The following is a 9842-nucleotide window of genomic DNA, read 5'->3' as shown; positions in this document are numbered from 1 at the left end:
AGCATCATTATATTTTGATGAAACTTCAACAGTATTTTAAATATGTGTAAATTATCCTGTATGCCAAATTTGAAACGAATCGGACAATTAGAAATACCCGGTCAATCACTTTTTATGCTGGTCAAGCTTTTAGGTATACCCGGCTGATCCTCTTCTCGGATGATCCAGCCGGGGGCTAGATGAATAAGGCCAGCGAAGCGAGCCTGCTGCTAAGTACGCTATGTAATTATTTGATAAAATGGTAGGCACCGGTTGTAAGCCTACAAAAATGTTTCTGAGCTAAAATTTATTGTATTAGCCTTGTTGATGCTGCAGAGCTCTGGCACTTGACTTACTTTTTATACATCATGGTACATGGCAAGCAAGTCTTCCCCCTCTCGATTTACCGTACTTCAAGATTGATTGCCTAATAAATTACATAAACATATGTCTCTCCGACTGAGTAGCTCTCTTCAGAGCTTCAGTGTAGCCGCTCGCGTAATCGAGTCATTGAGATAGCCACAACCCCACAACATATGAAAGGCCAAAGGAAGTGTTAACATTAGAGATAACTGTTCCGGCGTTGAATGATAAGCTGTGTCCTGTATGTTTATCGATACCCACTCTCGAACCATCTCTGTCCGCCTATGTCTAGTTTCAGTTTCTTTTTAGTCCATTTGAGCTGAAGCTGGAAGCTATAGAACGCTATCTGAGGCTGTTCGATTGCTGTCAACTATGTGGCTATGTTGTTCGTGGGTGGAGTGGGAGAAGACACACTAGCTAGGCCAGTTGCTGATCCTAACTTGACGAGAGAAATTAAGCCTAGTTTCAAGTATTTCTACTTTTACTGATTTTCAAGTTCTTTCAGTTCCGTTCACTTTTGGGATAAAACCTGGCTGCGAAAGGTAAGATAATCTTATTTCATATTAGATTTATTTAAGATACGAGTTCAATGCCTCCTAATAAGAGGTTTCTCGTTCATCTTTGCTGATAGTTTCTACTCTGAACTGAGATAAACTTGGGTCCTAACCAAACCTCTCATGTTTTCTACAATATTAATAAGCCTTCTATATTGATCTGAATACTAAACAAATCATGTAATTTGGAATCTTTGACGTAATTTCTATATAAGTTATGTTACTATTATAGGCCTACATATAACATTGTTTTGAAGATTAAGTTAGTTGGAGGTTATAAACAAAGTTTGAACTTTGAATTACTTACCTACCTAGCTTACCGAAAAACAACATTAAGCTTCACGTAAAGTTTGTTCTCATGGAATAAGGCCTACATCATTTTGATTGTTATCAAATTTCAACAAAACTTTCTCGAAAGATAAATATTGTAGGCTAGGCTATAAAAAATACTTAGACTTTTTGCAGAACAGAAAATCTCTTTGGCATTTGTGTTATTTTAGACATTACGAACACTTCAGTTTTACTTTTTGTGTAGTTGAGAAGTTGATATTGTGGTAATTATTCATATTGAATGAAAAAGACTAAGATATTGTCAAAAAACCACAAACTGATTTAAATCAGTGGTTTTTTGACAATATCTTAGTCTTTTTCATTCAATACTTCAGTTTTAAATTACAAGATAGTAACTTGTATAACTAGTACCTAACCTACTTGTATTGTAACTAAAAGTTCCAATAGAACGCTTTTTATTTCTTGACTTGTCATTGGAATTCTTGTTCATTATAATGATACATTATTCGAGACATTGGAACAAGAATATTTTCTTTTTCAAGTAGATATTGCGTTGGAAACTCAATAACAACCTGGAGTTTCAAAAGGATAAGGCCCGCTACTGCTCTTATTTAAAAGATACCATTTTGGTTAATGATAGAATTAGGCCTAATTTTTAATATTATTTTTGTGATGTCATCTAATTACCGAATCTCAAAGAATTTGTATTCCAACTCAAATACTGTATAAGTATTCCTACCTACGTGAATGTTTTGCTGAAAATAACTCTTGATAATAAGCTTATTAGGCCTAGGCCTATAATATTATATTTGAACAGGAGAAGATGATGCTTTTTTGCAACACGGCGTCGGGCATTCCACATTATGGGATGGTTCATCAGCCGTAGGCTTAGCAGCCCTACTGTATTGTCCCCTCTGCTATCCCATTCAGAGTGAAAACATATTGTAGCGGCGAAGGTAGCCTTTAAGCTTGAGACTTTTGAAAATAATGCATTATATATTTGAGTGGATCAGAACAAGCCGCTCAACTAAGTACGCCACTTTTTAAATACATGCATTACTCTCAACTCTCTCAAGCACCATCCATCATCCCAAAAGCCATACAAATTTACTTTACTTTTTAACATCCACACAGGGACAATAGTGGCGTCAACTAGACCTCTCAGTTAGTGTTTGTTACTAAAATCTCGTCTATTACCCCCATGAAAAGAGATTCGGTCGCTACCAAGTCCCCGTTTAATGGCGTTTTACCACTAATCGATGCGGGGTCGCAAAGTATCGCCAGGCCTTAAAACCATCACAACCAAAAAAATTGTGACGAATTGGGCTTTTCATAAATTTATTGATTCCCTGACAAACTAGGTCGCTTCACGCACACGACAAGCTTGGTTTACTCGCGGAAATTCACGTTTTCAAAAAATAATGTAAATAATAATTTCATTTCAATATAATATTAACATTTGCATAAGTAATAAATAGGCCTAGTATTCCATTTTATTCAACTATCAATTTCGAGTAACTGGTCAAGCAGTCAACGGTTCGGCCAATAGAATTTTTCTATTGAGTAGAGCCAGGATGATGATCATTAATAATAATTAGAATTACTATAAAATGGATAACCCAAATTGACCACCTTCTCTGATCTGAGCCTATAAATATCTTAGTTTTGTTTCCAATACAGTAAGATACTAGAAGGAGATTCAAGAAAAATGATAGCAACATTGTGTTTTCATAAATTTATTGATTCCCTGAATATGATGGAATTCCCCAATTTAAGAGTATTACTAGAACTAATGATCACTCCTATAGAACACTTTTAATAGGCCTATTTACTTTTCAGCCTTTTTAATGTTACTACAAACTAAGAGGAATTCAGATTCAGTGCTGCCAAAAAATGATATAGTGAGGTCCACCTTATAATGGCAGTGTGTGATTTTCAATGGTATTGCTATCTTTGTCTATCGTACAACAAAGCAGATGGCGCATCTTTTCACGCATCTCTTTCACGCATTGCGATGTTGCCACATCGTTTATCAACAATATAGAAATTCAACTAATTGACAAAATATTCAGTCTCAATCATGAAAATTTATTATCCCATCTTTAAAAAATATATTTTCTTGACAAATAAAATATGATTAACTATTTTCAACAATAATGAACAGTTAAATTCATCAGATATACCAGTATCAGCTGTTTGGGTGGCAAGGCTGAGATCTGGCAACCCTTTTCTCCTATCTTCCTACACTGCCATTATAACGTGGACCTCACTATAGATGTAAAATAGGAAAGACCCAGTTTGTCTTTCACTGTTCCACTTTGGTAGCGTCCGTAAAAACTGACCATTTTCTTGGTAAGTGGCGGCTTCAGGACAGATGGAACTCCGGCGACCCATCGATGTTAGTATTGTCCATGTGTGCAGCCTGTTCAAGGGTTTGATATTCTATTTAGCCTATCATTCATCAGTCCTTTATCATTCACTTCTTTTTAATTGTTTTGAAGCATACTATCTTATAAACTTGTTTTTATTTCTAGTTTGTGATAATTATTACAGCCATCTTTCATAAACATTATAGTTTATAATAGTACTATTTATGAATCTACAAATTTCACTACAATATTACTTTTTAATTTACTTGATTATTTTTTTATCTCACACTCACACGCCGCGGATAAAATCTTTACTGTAATCAGTAGGCCTATCACCATAATTCATTACAATCATTTCCCTTTCAATAAAAACATACTAATGACATAACTAGGTAGTTATTTAAAAAATTAAAGAAACTCAGCTGACGCACTGATGGAAAGTAGGATCGAGTCACTATTGAATGTTTTAATTCAGACGTCTTAAATCAACATAGGCCTAATAATAGGCCTATACCATAATTCATTTTTTTTAAATGTGTGATTGTTAAGCGATGTTTTCGCTTTATCAACAATTTTTCAAAATGTTGGTAATAGGTGCTAAGTGAGGTACAGAGGTTATAACATTGATTAACATTGATATTGCCATCCTTGTCTATCATTCGTCAAAACAGATAGCAATATTCTTTTCTAGCTCTGCGACGTTGCCAGATCGTTTCTTAACAATGTAGAATTATAATTAATTAACAAAATATTTAATCTCAATGATGAAAATTCATTATTTAATCATTTTAAACATATTTTCTTGGCGAATAAAATATTATTGATTAATTCAAACATATGAACAATTAATGTTACATAAGATATACTGGTATCAGCCATCCTCTAAGGCAGTGGAAGGCAGTGGCAAGGCAGAGAATCGGCAATGTTGTTCTATCTTTCTTCACCGTCATTATAACGTGGACCTCACTATTAATAGTGAACTGTAGTTTGCTTTTTTCTTTGTAGAATATTGTAAATCGAATGTGAACATAACCTTGTTGAAAGTATTGGATTTTTGGAGTGAATGTTATGACTAATTTAAATCTTCACGTTGTATTCCACCTTACATAGCAAATAGAATAGCTATTCACCTACTGTTATTCTTCCAAATAGGCTATTTAGTTGATTTCTAACTTAGCAGTAAGTCAACAAAGTTTTAGTTTACTTGAGTGGTCGTCCATGAATATTAGTGTAGGCCTATGCAACTGTTTTATTTGGTTTATAAAGCACTCGAGATATTAAAGACACGCACTTGCTGAGCTTGTGCCTTAACTTACATCTAAATTGTGCTTTATAATTAAGAAAATATTTTATCTCAATTATGAAAATTCAGATTAGATTTAAAAAGCCTGATTTTCACTAGTAGAGTTAGGCTCAACTCACACTTACGCGACTCAGGTCGAGTAGAGACTCGACTCTAGTCGAGAGCATGTGTCTCCAAAAAATGGTGACACTCAGACCAGTCGATTCTAGTCTCCGCGAATGTCACCATTTGAAAACACATGCTCTCGACTAGAGTCGAGTCTCTTCTCGACTTGAGTCGCGTAAGTGTGAGTTGAGCCTTAGTGGTCGAGTAACTGTGGTGGTCGAGTAAGTGTGGTCGTAAGTAGTCGTAGGTGGTCCTAAGTGTGGTCGAGTAACTGGCATACTAACTCTACCGAGCTAACTCTACTCTACTTACTTGGTCGAGTAACTGTTTTCACTACAATTGAGAATAGTAGGTAAAATGTGTTGTCTAGTGAACAAAACTAACCTTAAAATGTCAATACTTTTTAACACTTATTATCACTTTAATAAATTAATACTTTGTTATTATTGAAAAATGTTATTATTACCTTGCTTAATATTATCACATAATATAGTTGATTTTATTGTACTGTATACTTCTAAAATTTTGTACTTTTGTTAACATTATTATTTTGTAATTGTAGATATGTATGTAAAATTATTTGGCAAATAAATTTGAATTTCAATTTTTAATAAATAACAATACTTCTTATACTCCTACGTATCTACTCTACTAGTTCGAGACTGTTTTCATTAGCATTAGTAGTGGTAGAGTAGAGTGAGAAGCGATGGTGGGGGAAGGCAAGTGGTAGAGTACTATCCCACGGTGCTATATCACTCTAATCTACTAAAAACTAGTACTCTACCATGACTCTACCATCAATCAATCAATCAATCTCTATTCAAAACATACATCAAAATGTACATGAATGCGTCTTTCTTTATTTATTATTTTCAACAAAATAAAAAAATATATACAAGTAAAAAAAAACAAAATATATCAACAATAAATAGTCTAAATACGTAATAAGTGGGTACTATAATATTCTTCATAACTGTACAATTCAAATTCCACAATATACTTTTTCAGTTTGTTTTTAAACTTTGTAATATCTTTTTCATGATTAATACTAGTAGGAAGGTAATTAATGAATTTGATGCTCATATAGGTTGGGCTTTGTTTGTACTCCTCTTTACTATGTTCTTTGATAATAAAGTTGTTCCTATTTCTTGTATTATAGTCATGCACACGCACACTAGATTGCCTGGGGAATTTGTCTTCATTATTTTTAACGTGTAATATTGTTTTGTAATTATAAGTCCATACACCGTCATTAATTCTAACTTTTTCAAAAAAATATCCTGCACGACTCTTGTCTATTCAAATTGAATATTTTTCTTATTGCTTCTTTTTGGAGTTTTAATACCCTGTTCAAGTTGAATGCACTAGTCCCAAGGTAAATCTCAATGCCATATGAAATATGAGAGTGGACAGTGGCATAATACACGGATCTCAAAGTTAATAAATTACAAATGGGTGCCAGCCTTCTTAGTGCAAATAATCCTGTACTCACTTTTTTACATACTCTTGATACATGCTCTTCCAATTGAGTTTGTTGTCTAGATCTAGACCTAAGAATTTTATGTTCTCTAGGTTATTTAGGTTGACTGTACGTTTTATATTGGGATTTTTGCAGGAGAAATGTACAAATTTCGTTTCATCATTATTTAGCAAAAGGTTCATTTTACTTAGAACGTTTTTTAAAAGCAAAATTGTGTCATTACATTTTTATTCGATAATATCCAAGTCTTTGTCGAATATGCCTAAACTAATATCGTCCGCATACATGCAAAATTTAGTATTTTCAATTACATCTTTCGCATATTTTGGTAATTCCCCCAAGTAGCAAAGGAACAAAAATGGCCCCAAAACAGATCCCTGCGGAACAGTGTACCTTGAACTAGATTCAATATCACTTACTTTATTTTTATCATAATACTTTATATTTACATATTGACTTCGACCCACCAAATATGATTTTATCCATGAACGTTTTCATTGGGAGAGAGTTCACAAGATAGTTAGTACTTGCCCAGGGAACTCTACCACTAACTCTACTAATGAAAACCAGGCTTTGAAGACCCTCAACTACTATCTATTGTATGAAGTACAATTTTTAGACACGGCCGGTTCTGGCTAATTATGCTACTCTCAAGTGTCAATAAATAAATTGAAAATATATAAATGTATCTATTAATTTTTATGTGGTTGTGATAGATCAATATCAGAAAATTCCTAACCTTTCAAATTCGACTGTAGAAATATATGATTGATTTTTGAAAATAATATTCATCCAGTAGGCCTATGATATTATTAGAGTTTACATATTGTAATAATCACCTCATAATTTTACAGTGTTGTCAGTTGGCAAGACATTCACTGTGTAGCTAAATGTAACACTTGATCCAATCTTGATTATTAATATTGTATATACTGTATTTTCGTGCTATATCATTATTATTAATCTTACTTTTCTTTACATATAAGATTATTTTGTATTTTTTCATTGCATTTATTGTTAAACAATTTTTGTTTCAATTGGCTTGAGCCTGGAAACTATTGTCATATTATCGAATAAATAAATCTAATTTAGTTTTAGTTATTTTCAATCTAATCGAATCTAACATGGTATCTATTTTATCTGAAACTTATTGTAGAATTCTTTGTTCCAAATAAACCGGTTTAGCATTTTTACAGATATTCAAATGATTTTTCGGTAATGACTCAATTTGTACATAAACACATCTGGAAATTTTCATATTACCATAATATATTTGGTTTTTTCTTCTTTTCTAGTCTTCTATTCCTGCTTACTCAAATCAAGTTTAATTCTATTTTGTCTAATAGCACCATACAATCAATCAAAACTGTTATGCTAAAATGTTAACTCAGGACTGCGATTCCTGAGTGCTGGCCATCGCCGGTCGAATATTGCATCTTGGCGTGGGGTGGTGCCTCTTTGGGAGTCCTGCGGCCTCTCGCGATTTCTCAGAGAGCCCTTATAAAAAAACTGTCAAAAATCATAGGTATTCAACACATCTCCTCTTCCAGGAATTCTCAGTTTTGAATATAAAACAACTGATTATAAAAAATCTTCTTGTTTTTATTGAAAAAAGTAACTTTACTTTTACCGAAAACCAACATAATTACTCAACCAGAAACAGATTGCATACCAACATTCAGATTCCCCGGTTAAATAACTCCATTCAACTAGGAAACTGTTTCCACCTAGCTCATTGGCTTTACCGTAATATTCCAGTTGAGATCTCTGACATTGAGGGGTGTAGCGTCGCCGTATACAAGCGTAGAGTGAGCAGGTGGCTGCTCTTCATTGGGGCAGAGGCTTCGGAGGCTCCTTTAAATTCGCCTTATAGATTAATATTCTCTTTGAAAATGCCAGCATATTATTTCACATATTCATCCATATTATTATGTTGTTAATTTCTCTCCCCAAAACAATATTAAAATACTAAAGTTATGACTGCTGTAAGGGTATCAAGCGCCGTTGAGCTCAAAATTATTATTATTATTATTTGTATGTTTATACTGCAATCATATATATTTTTTCATATTTTACTTTCAATTCCAAACTATATTCAAGTATCATAATTCCCTTAATTCAAACCAGTGTACATTCTAACTGTCTGATTTAGTTCGACTCCTCCCTGCACACGGACAAATCATCCACGCAGGGAGTATATTCTTTATATTTATTAGTTACACTATTATTTTGTAAATATGTATTTTTTGATGAATAAATTTGAATTTGTATTATATTTAAGTTAGCAAAGAAATATTAGTGGTTAATTTTTCGTATTAGGCTAAGCTGTATACATTTGAAGGGGAATACAACTCATTTAGCAACATTAACTTTTGAATAAACAATTTCAACTATCCCAACCCTGCTTCAAACGTTACTTTTACTTTCTCTATCTTTTTAAGAACATGGGGATTTGTAATGCACATTTTTTCCAAAATAGTTCTATATCACACCATTTCAGATGATACACGTTTTTCATTATTTGATTACTACTCGTATGTGTGATGTTTTTGAACGACTGACATAATTTACGTCTTGAATTTATTGTTTACCGTTTATATCCCTGAATTAGCTAATGAAGTTAGAACAACAATCCCTGCCCTCTATAATTATATTAAATTTTTGTTGAGCCGAATGTTAATTTTCTATTTCCCTGTCCATTTGATCAAAATAAATATTCAAATAAATTGACCGTGAGTCGTTTTTCAATATACTGCCATTTTTGCAGACATCAACTTTTTAATCTTGCTAGAAAGTTGGAAATATTCTACAGGGCTCTTTAACTGGATCTCAGTCGAAAAGTCCACTGTAGGTATGCGAAGAATGTTGTGTGAGTAATGTAATATATCCCTAGAAATTCGTATGCTCTAAAGTGGGGTTTCAATTTATATTTTATATGTAGAGCTCTCTAAATGTGTTGATTGAAAAGCTCATTAGCAACAATAATTCTAAATGTCTGAATAAATACATGACATCGCAATCGGGTATGGTAAATAACTAGAGATAAACGACTACATATCAACGAGCAAAGTTCTGAGTTCACAGTATTGAACGAAATACTCTTCAATGAACTATTGCTATAGTATGGACAATTGAATTGAATTGTTGAATCATTGACATGTTGACGATTTTGTAGCTTTCTCTGTATCATTTGTAAATTGAATACAGTACGATGTTTTAACATCATACGGTATTTAAATTCTCTCATACTAGAGCTTGATCATGCATAATCTATGATATACATGCTATAGTGAGGTCCACGTTATAATGGCAGTGGATAAAGATAGAAGAATAGCGATACCGATTCTCTGCATTAATTAATTATATTTCTACACTGTCAAAAACATAATTGGCATCGT

At 33.0% G+C, this 9842-nt stretch overlaps 1 protein-coding gene across 2 annotated transcripts in view; it reads left to right on the top strand.

The window, feature by feature from the left end:
- Positions 1-437: 437 nt before the first annotated feature.
- LOC111050643 (laminin subunit beta-1) overlaps positions 438-9842 on the top strand; it is a 263300-nt gene continuing 253895 nt past the window's right edge. For both annotated transcript variants that reach the window (XM_039443365.1, XM_039443363.1), the window contains exon 1: positions 438-884. The gene's annotated coding sequence lies outside the window, so the exon portion shown is untranslated. The remainder of the gene's footprint in view (positions 885-9842) is intronic.

Source organism: Nilaparvata lugens, chromosome X (assembly GCF_014356525.2).
Source record: "Nilaparvata lugens isolate BPH chromosome X, ASM1435652v1, whole genome shotgun sequence".
Classification (NCBI taxonomy): domain Eukaryota; kingdom Metazoa; phylum Arthropoda; class Insecta; order Hemiptera; family Delphacidae; genus Nilaparvata; species Nilaparvata lugens.
The sequence above is the reverse complement of the archived record's forward strand: the minus strand, read 5'-3'. Positions and strand labels throughout refer to the sequence as shown.